A 10620-nucleotide genomic window follows, 5' to 3' on the forward strand; every position below is an offset into this window, starting at 1 on the left:
GCACCTGTTAAAAAGATTTTTCAAAATAGCACACAGGCTGAAAGATACTTTGTGTAAGATTTGTCATTTTTAAATGGAAAGGAGGTCATATAAAGAATCAAATATCCATGAAGATGGTAAGCCGCTAAAGGGTGTTTTTTTCAGGGAGCCTGTTAATTTGGAAACTTTTCAACAGTTCTGTAAGGGTTGTTTTCCTGCACAGATTGGCATAAATTGGAATGCAATAAAAGACAAAGGAAAATAAAGTTAATTTCAATTATATTTACAGGATCATGGCTGAGCACCAGCTGTGCAAAACAGGCCTAAAATTGTGCATGTGCATGCATGCAGGCACAAGGAAAGGCTGGGTTTGCAATCAGTCATTAAGTCTTCAGAAAGAACTCTCCATGTTGACAGAGAACTGTGCACAGAGCTGAAGTTCAGGCTGCATAAAGAAGTCCATACAATTGCTGCCCAGCTCTTTAGAACAAAACAGTGCTTTTCCTCTGTCGTAACACAACCAGGTGGATTAAAGGAAGCAATCTGATGTCTGCTTCACAACCCCTGGAAGATATGCTAAAAGGAAAATGAGCCTTTGGGTAGAAAAAGCTTGCCAGCAAAGTATCTGGTGAACGTTTCCTCTTGTTCAGGGAAAAAAGATGAATAAAACAGCACGTGTAAAGTCACAGGGGCAGAATGGCAAGAAGCTCTCAGCCTTTTTCTTTCTTGGCAAAGTAAAACACTTTGGTCAAATAGATTATTTTGTTTCGAATACAGGTACTGACAAGGCAGCAAACGCATTGGGCTTACCGCCTATTCAACGTGAAGTTGCTAAGCGTCTGGCTGAAGGAGGTCTGGAGCTCTCACACCTAGCTTCTCCTCCATTAAAGTATCGCTTTGAGGAGTATGGTGCAACTAATACCTGACCTTTAATAAAATGAGTAAAACCTTTGAGGCAAGGTGTAATTCTGAACTCCTGCTGGCCATTTATGACCACTGAAATCGCTGTTTAATAAAAAAACCTGCCGGGCAGAATTTCCTCATCACATTCACACTTTCTACTCCTCCCTGAGTGCTTGCTCATGCTATTTTGATATCTTAAATGTACTCAACTGTATTAAACTTTATCTAAATGAGTAAAATCCTGCAAGCTCTCTTGGGCAGAAGCTGTGTTGAAAGTAACAGGAGAGTATTTTTCCATGCCTGAGGCTGGAAGTGGTTTCTGACAAGAACCATTCATTCTCTATGGCTGTGGGCATTTATTCCATCCATGGTGCTTTATATATATAATAATAAGCTTGCATAATAGTTTGATTTTATATTCTTCTTTTCTGATCTTCAATTCTTAGAAAGTATTACTGTACAAATCTTCTCTTAGTTTGTTCCCAGAAGTTGGTGCTTTCAGTGAAGACACTTGTGTGCTCACCCTGTGCTTGACAATTTAATTACCTAATATTTCTAAAAGACATTTTTGGGTGAAAGTCTATATTAAAAATGTGAAGTGCTGTTATTACTTTAGTGTCTTTCATGACAGCAAGTTATTTTTAAAGGGACGCGATGTCATCTTCACGTTTCAACAGGGAACCGATCAGTCATTTAACCTATTTTTAAAAGTAACTAATAAGGGGTTATGGTACCGAGCCTGACTACCTGTTCAAAGCAAGCAATCAGATCTGCCATTAAATATCCTGAGAGGGAAAACCTACCGGGGCCGTTCTCGCAGAAGTAGAAGGGTAAAACACCACGGCCGGCCCGGCATCCCCCCTACAGGTCTCGCTGAGGGGAAGGGACGGGGCTCCATCTAACGTTTCCCTGCGAGCTGACAGAGCCTGAACGACCCACAGAGAATTAGTGTGATGGCCGGAGTGGGAACTCTGTTCCATCTCCGCACAGCACGCAGTAACATGGAGTTCAACAGCCTGTCGCGGGAAAATTAATGAACCCAGGGACTCCATAAGCCTCTGTGGTGGCGCGGTTGCCCGCGCCCAGCCTGCCACCGCCGCCCCGCGCCCTCCATGGGCTCCCGTCCCCTCCCGGTGCCCCAGAGCCACCGCCCCTCTGATGGACGGGCGATGGCTGGGGGTCACGGCGGCATTAGGGGCCCTGGTCACCGCTGGGAAAGAGCTCCGGGGAGGAGCGGCCGCGAGGATCGCAGCGGGAGCGGGCGGGCTCACCTCCGGGGCAGGGTCGCAGCGGGAGCAGGCGGCGGCCAAGCGGGGCAGGTCAAATCCTCCCCGGCCCCGCCGCTGTGAGGGGAGGTCGCCTGCCCCTCAGCACTACCACGGGTGTCGGACGAGCTGAGGAGCGCTCGGCGGGGCGAGCGGGGGACGAGCTCGGCAACAGCTGATCTCGGCTCGTTCCCGCCTCCCGGCTGAGGCGGCGGCAGGTGAGATCTGGAGCTATTCGCCGCGACGGTGAGTGCTATCGCGGGGAGGAGGCCAGGCCAGGCGCCGTGCCGCCCCCGGGGCGGCCAACCCACTGACCCACGGCGGTGCTCCGAGGCAGCCGGGCTCTGCCTGCGCCTTAGCAGAGGGCAGCTACCGGGGACGGGGAGCGCGGCGGCCATCTTTCTCGCCATGCCTGTCACAGCGCTGCCTGCCAGCCGCAGCGGGCTGGCAAAGGGGCGGCGGGTCGGAGCAGCCCAGCTGGCCCCCGCTGGAGCCTGGTACTTCTCAAGAGTTTCTCCTTATTCTGTCTCTGTCCCGGGGAGGCGGCCAAGGAGGAGGGGGTGGGTTCCCGCCCTCCACTGCTGACAGGAATCCGGGGGGGGAGGCGGCCGCGTCCCTTTTGCCCGGCTGTGGGACTCGGGCACCGCTGAGCTTATTTATTTGTTTTTATCCCCCCATGCTCTTTTATTAGACGGTGCCAGGTGTACAGGTAGGGAGCGTGTTGCTGCTTCTCTCGTTCTTCACCTTTTGCAGGTATAGGGAGTGCATCTTGTCAGTGTAGGTCATGGATTTGAACATTTCTGTACGTTTTGCACACCAACATGTGTAGTGAATCCAAGTGTGGGGTTAAAAAACATTGCTTCCGATGAGACTGGGAAAAGGCTATGCATATGTGTGAATATATGTATTATATAGTGCTATACTGCACTAAGCTTGAGGAAGAATGATCTGAGCTGAATCAGATCAGTATTTTCTCAGAGAAATCAATCTGTTAGAAACACTGCAGGGTGGGTTGTGTTGTTTTGGTTTTAATCTATTTTTCCCCCTGAGCATGCCTGCCCCTTTATTTTAAATTGTTGCAGTTCTGGTAATGTGTTTCACCTGTTTTGACCCTCTCTTTATTCTAGTGAATAAAAATTTACTAGCCTGTTTCTGCAATAAACAGATGCTTATACATCTTTGCATTTCTTGATAATGTTATTGCAACTTTTTTTTTTAAATTTTGTAATCTTTCAATGTATAAATAGTATTATTTACTGAAATGAACATTGTAGTTACCTATCTCAGCTTCAATAAGTGTTTTCATTTCTCTTTGTTTTTAGAATATGTATTTCTGAGTTGAAGCTATGTAATGGTTCGTTACAATAAGAATTTGAACATCTTTAAGAGAAAGACATGCCCTGCAGAAGAAGAAGGCAGTCTACTCTAGATGCATTACTGATAGCCAGGGATAAGCAACACTGCAGAATGGGCTGCCTAAATTATGTGATGCAGTAGTTAAAAGGAGCAAGGTCATTGTCTGGCTGTAGTGGCCATGAAACTTGAGGGTTTTGGCAAAAGTAATGCTCTGCTTGTAATAAAGTGGTGATGTTTCTCCCTTCTACAAATACAGCTTTCATGTCCTTTGTTTTCTGCTTGCTGTTGCATGCAGAAGACCTTAACTCCTCTGCAGTAAGCATTTCATAGCTAGATAACTTTGAACTGGTTGCTGTCTATCACAGCAGAACAGAAATTCTGTAATAGTCTTAACTGAAAAACATTTAAAATTAAAATTACTATTAATTTTTAATCTTTGTGTTTTCAGTTGTATTTATGACAAAAAGATTTGTGATGCCTCTCTCCATTAGAGAACAGCACATACGGTAAACCTTCTTTTGGCATTTGTGTAAATGAAGTGGTAAATAAAATGTCTGGAAGAGAGTAGCATTTATTAATACATAATCCTGAAGTTCCTGCCAGAAGGCCTGATAAGACATTAACATTAATGCTAAAATTGGGATCTGTCTTTTCTAATATACTGTATTTTATTAACGAGCTAATTAGCAAAAACTTAAGAATGGTTTACTCAGTTACATTAACAAGAACAGCTGCTATGATATAACAAAGAGAATGAAAAGTGAGCTAGCAGTGTTAAGCTTTTAAAAACAGTCACTTAGGCCAAGGGATGAACCAAACAATAATAGAGAAGCACACCTTACCTCAACTTGGCCCACAGTATTAACTTCCTACAGGCTGAAATCGTCATGCCTAGGTGTATTATATTGTTGTAGTCCTGGCAAAAAGTATAAATGCAGTAATATCTAAGACATCAGACCTTCAAATTCTGGGAAGGGATGCAGTCTTGTAGTTGAGCAAAAGGATGGAAAGATGGAACATTTGAAATAAAAATGTGTTATTGTTGTTGTCATTGGCTTGGCATGAGACTTGTCAGCAGAAGGCTTGAGGTAACTTATGGAGGCCTGCCTCTTTACCTCCTTGACTGTGATGACTTCTTTTGAGGTATAATAATGCAGAGCTTTGGGTCCCACAGTCTGTCTAATCCCTTAAACTTGGTTGTAGATTATCCTTGTCCTTTGCCTCACCCCCCCCCCCCCCCCCCCCCCCGTACTGTCTGACCCTGCTCTTCTCTCATGGTGCTTCTTGGCCCTCCTTTCCTTCACCATGACTTCGACTTCGGGATTCTTGTTCATCCTAAACCCAAGTTGCTCCAGCTTCACCACAAAGTAATAGTAACATATTAATGAAATGCCAAGCAACTAAACCCATAAACCTAACATTTTTACATCCATGTCTTGTATAATGGTCACTCCCTGTATGTTTTCATTCTAATTGTTTAACATTGGGAAATAATTATCCCAGCTGGAGAGGAAGGCTCCGTTGTTTTTAGGCACAAATCAAGGTTTTTACAACTCCAACGCATATCATCCTTTCTCAGATTATATGAGTAGCTTCAATACTCCGTAGGAGAACATCCAGCCCTGTCAGAGAAAAATGCACATGAAGTTTACATTTAGAATTAACGTAAATGGACAAGTGTAGGAGGTCTATATGCTTAAAATATGAGGAAGAAATAAATTGTTGTGGTCATCTCTGCTCCTTTCCCCAAAAGAAAACTGCAATCTGGCCTGTGTATCTAAATGTATCAGAAACTTGGAGACAATGTAAAAAATACAGGTTTCAGTACAAAATATGATGTTCGTGCTAGTTAAATATTTATCAGAAGTAAATTTCAGTTGTTTCATTAAGAAAGTGTATAATTAGCAAATACAAAGAGCTGGTAGGTACGTTTCTCAACACTTAAGTATTTATTTGCATTATGAAATACATGTACATAGCACAGCTCTAGCACTATACTGAATTCTTACTAGGAGTACTGACTTTTTTTTTTTTTTGTAGCACAGCACAATTTTAAAACAGGGAAAATGTAAAAGTAGAAAAGTAGTGGTGCGGTTTTCTTTAAATGGAGAAGAAAGAGAAGGAAGAAATATTTCAGGGTCTCAGAAGAAGTGTGTAAATTTTGCTTGAGTGAAACTTTGAATGCTAGGACACCCTTGAACATTCTAGAAAAGAAATATCATTGTTTTTTATTAAACTGAAGAATAAACTAACAGAACAAGTTCAGAAATGAAGTGCCTTCATTTCAGGGGGATCACTGAAAAAAACTGTAAATATAGTCTAAAAATTTTATTGTTTGTCCTAAATTTTCTTTAGCAGAAAAAAAAAGGGGGGGGGGGGTTGGTTGTTTTTTCCATTGCAAACTTTGAGTTAGGAAAGAAACTATAAATGTAGAGGAGAGTGGGGAAATAATACATTTTGGGGAAAGAGGCCAGGCTGTTAGTTTGGATATTTCTCATCTCTAAAAAGAACTGGGTTATTCTAATTAAATGTATAAGGAAAAAATTGAACTAAAGATCCAAAGTTAGTATAAGAATACGCAGTAATAAGATATATATCAGAAGTGTATCTGTTCATGTAAAAAAATAATCTGTTTTGTCTCCTACATATAATTATATTTTTAGCTGGCCAGGGTTGGGGTTTTTTAATTAATATCTTATCCTTGCAAGAAAACAGGTTCCCTGTGTTCAGATGTACTCATTAAGACTCAGAATGTGTAAGAAACTTTTGTTGGTGTAGTGATAGAAAAGCATGTTTCATTATTTCTGTGCCATTTCCAACTCAAACACAGATGAGGAACATTTCTCATGGTATATTTTTCTTTACTTGAGCAACTAGCATAAACTATTGATGTGGGATGTGATTTTTGTGTTTGTTTAATATTCCCCATTGTTCTTTCCTCCCAATTCTGTCTTTTTCCATGTCCCTGCGAAGCACTTCATGCATTAAAGGTATTTGCAAGAATAACTAGGTTAACTGCACTCCTTTGACCTACAGGTGACTCATTACAGAATGAGACAGGCCAAGATTAGTTTCAACTTTGCTAAGTTGTCATGTGTTTGATAGCTAATTACCAGGGCTTCTAAGGGTCAAGATTTTTTTCTTCAAACTGAAGGAGGGGGAGAATTTTTCTTATCAAGAGATAGAAGAGTAATGGAAAAGAAAAAATTCTGGGATATTCTTTGTGAGAGGGGCTATAAAAATCTTGGGGTTTGGTAATGAAGTCTTTAAAGAGGTTTTTGACTGAGCTAGACCACTGGCTTTCAGAGCTGGTGTATTGGCTACAAAAGCAGAAGACTCAGCTTCATCTCAAAACCAGGAAGAGTGGCTCACTTGAAAAGCCCTGGGAAATGGAGAGTAGGTGTTGGATGAAGACTTGGCAAAGTGAGGGGCAGTGGTGGGAGGAGAGGAGCAGGATGTGTGTGAAAGCTCTGATGAGAGCTGCAGCTTGCAGTTGTGTGCACTAACCCTCCTGTAATAGCTGACAGGGATAAGATGTTCTGTCCCTGCAGGTGGATTCTTCATTTTTGTGGTAGTTGACATTTTCTGATATGAAATCTGAGCTGTATTTTAAGTTATGCCTCCACTCTTCATACTCATAAAACTATGCCAAAAATGTGAACAACTATTTGCAATACTAAGCTTAAAACTATGAATAACTTCATTTATTCTTTAGAATGTGAATTTAATAACAAATAGTAAAAGTTTAAAATTTCACATAGACAATTAGGTACTTTAAAGCAAGCAATAGCTGTTTTGGGTTTTTTGGGGGGTTTTTTTGGGGTTTTTTGCCCCCCCCCGGTGAATTTTACAGTAGACCAGATCTGAGTAATCATGGACAAGAAAGTTCAATATTAGGAATATGTCTATGATTGCTCCTGTAGGTCATGGCAAATCAGTCCTGACAGACTCCTTGGTGCATAAAGCGGGCATCCTTGCTTCAGCCAGAGCTGGATAAACACCATTCACAGACACGTGGAAAGATAAGGAAGAAAGATGTATCACCATCAAGTCTACGTAAGAATTTGTTTGTACCTCTCTCTTTCTCTCTCTTTCTCTCTCTTTCTCTCTCTTTCTCTCTAATCTGAAGAGACAAAAATGGTTTGCTCAAAGCCTTGCATCTTGTCAGATCTTTTTTAAGTTGACCTGTGAATCAAGCTGTGCATTGCAGAACAAAAGTTCACAGTCTTCAGAGTGCAATCTGGGCAATATTGGAATACAGTTTTTAAGCAATATCTAGCGGCCATTCTTACGAGCTTCTCACTATGGAGAAAGATGCTTTCAGAAAGATTCTTAATAGTAACCTTCATTTTTATTGGATTACTTACAGACCAATACCTTGTTCCTCCAAGCCACTCTGGTGGGCTGTCTTGTTATTATTACCTCTGTCTTTGATATTTGCAACTGCAAAGTTAACAAATTGTAAAGTGATTTGTAGCATGACTCTACAAGTGTCTGACAGTGATATTATGCTGTGACTTCTATCTTAAGGTGCTGATTTTGAACAAGAATAAAATTTAATTACAGTCAAAGGAAATTTTAGATCCTAAGGACTTTAGAAATTGGAATATTGAAGTCGTCTTGTGGTTTTTCCTTTAAGTACATGAACAAATATTGCTACTGTAACAGAGCAGGCATAAGTGGCAGACCAATGCAAGTTTTAAAATCAGCAAATTTTGAAACATTATTAAATTATTAAAATTAATTGTCTTCTTTTACAGAGCAATTTCTACATGCCGTGGTTTAGCCCCAGCTGGCAACTAAGCACCACGCAGCCTCTTGCTCATTCTTCTCCAGCAGGATGGGGAAGAGAATCAGAAGAGTGAAAGGAGAAAACTTGTGGGTTGAAATAAAAACAGTTTAATAAGTAAAGCAAAAGCCATGCACACAAGCAAAGCAAGACAGGGAATTCATTCACCGCTTCCTATCAGCAGGCAGGTGTTCAGCCTTCTCCAGGAAAGCAGGACTCCATCACGCATAACCGTAACTTAAGAAAACAAATGCCGTCACTCTGAATGCCGCCGTCCCCCCCTCCTTTCTTCCTCTTCCCCAAGCCCCTTATATGCTGAGCATGATGTCATATGGTATGGAATAAACCTTTGGTGAGTTGGGGTAAGCTGTCCTGTCTGTGTCCCCTCCCAACTCCTTGTGCACCCCCAGGCTACTTGCTGGTGGGGTGGTGTGAGAAACAGAAAAAGCCTTGGTGCTGTGTCAGCACTGCTCAGCAGTAACAAAAAACACCTCTATGTAACAAAATCCTCTCTATATTATCAATACTGTTTTCAGCACAAATCCAAAACGTAGCCCCATACTAGCTACTGTGAAAAAAAAAACCCAACTCTTATCTCAGCTGAAACCAGGACATGAACTCTCAGACAACAACTTGGCCTTCATCAAACAGTATAAGGATGGTTCAGGTTTTCTTATTAACTTAATTGATTCCCCTGGACACGTTGATTTCTCCTCTGAAGTTACAGCAGCTCTCCATGTCACTGATGGTGTCCTTGTGGTTGACTGTGTTTCAGGTAAGCATGCTCTTCTAATTAGAAAGACCTCAGTGTATTTTATTTTCTTCCTCTTAAAAAAAAAAAATATTGTGAGTGATGGAAGAAGCTTCTTTCTCCAAAAGTTTAACTTCTAATGGTATGAATTCTGATTTGCAGTCTTAGCCCATGGCCTTTGCTGTATCTTACAGAATTATATCCACTTTGTATCCAGCTTGTGGGTTGAATGTAGAGTAACTGAGGAAATGAAGTCAATCTTTCAGTAAAATCCTAGGGAGTGCAGCTGCCTGTCATTCTTCTCCTTCAGTTAGAAAATGGAGTAAGCAATACATGCAACTGAGCAATGACAGTTTCAGGGAGCTCCGAGACTGCCACCAAATTCCCAGTTTGAATTTCCCAGTCATCGTTGTACAAAGTAGATTAAAGGTCTTGCCTGTATATATAATACATGTTTTAATTGTGCTTGTATTTCTAAGGGGTTTGTGTACAGACAGATACTGCTCTGCGGCAGGCTATTGCAGAACATATCAAACCAGTACTGATGATGAACAAAATGGATCATGCATTGCTGGAATTGCAGCTGGAGCTTGAGGAACTTTACCAGACAGTTCAGCGTATTGTGGAAAATGTCAAGGTCATCATGGTGATGGTGAAACTGGACCAGTGGGTAATATTATGGTAAAGAAAACTTTAAAACTTCGTTGTGGTTGAAATCCTATTTTGGAGAATACCAGCCTTGATATGAAACAATTGCATACATTTATGGCAGTTCAGATCTCTGGCCAGCCTGAAGAAGCTGTTCAGTCCCCTTCTGCACCCACTGTTCCATACTTTTGGGAATCTTATTTCAGAACAACCACCTGGGGATTGAAAACAACTAGGAAAGAATTCACAAAGCAGATCATCCTCTAGTGATACTTTCTCACTAACAAAATGTGTAACTTCAAGCCAGTTGCTCAGTGTCATTCAAACATCAAATGTCAGATGTTTGCCTGGGGCAAACTGCTGAAGGGAAGCTGTGGTTTAAAATTTAAGGCAAAGGACCAGAAGCTAGAAGATTAGCTTTCTGTGCCTGACTTTGCTGCTTATGTCATTTACATGACAAGAAACACAGCCTTTCTGCTATTCCTGACTGATAAGACATTTAATTTGCTCTTTTCTGATCTGAAGATGTAGGTCTCTTATTCTACCAGTAATTATATCGTAATATGCTGGATATCTCTGGAAGGATGGTTTGAAACTAGAGAGATAAATAGTATTTCCTATATTGCGGCTGAGAATTGTAAAATAAAAAAACCTAAAGTCAACTGCAAGTCTTTCCTGGTGGTCTGGCTGTTAGAGTGAGGAATTGTCAGAATCAGGCTGCCTCAGATATTATTTTTTCCACCAAGTAGCTATGAGACAGACCTTCTCACCAAGAGTTTTCAGACCTGGTTCCCTTTGTTTAAATGTGATCATCCTGTACTAGCTTGTTTTATGGTTAAAACTGACTGCAGCTTAATCTAGTTACTGGAACAAAGGACTCTCAGCTGGGATTGTATTCTGATTCTTATATTGCATGAATTTTGGCCATT

Source organism: Balearica regulorum, chromosome Z (genome assembly GCF_011004875.1).
Source record: "Balearica regulorum gibbericeps isolate bBalReg1 chromosome Z, bBalReg1.pri, whole genome shotgun sequence".
Lineage (NCBI taxonomy): Eukaryota > Metazoa > Chordata > Aves > Gruiformes > Gruidae > Balearica > Balearica regulorum.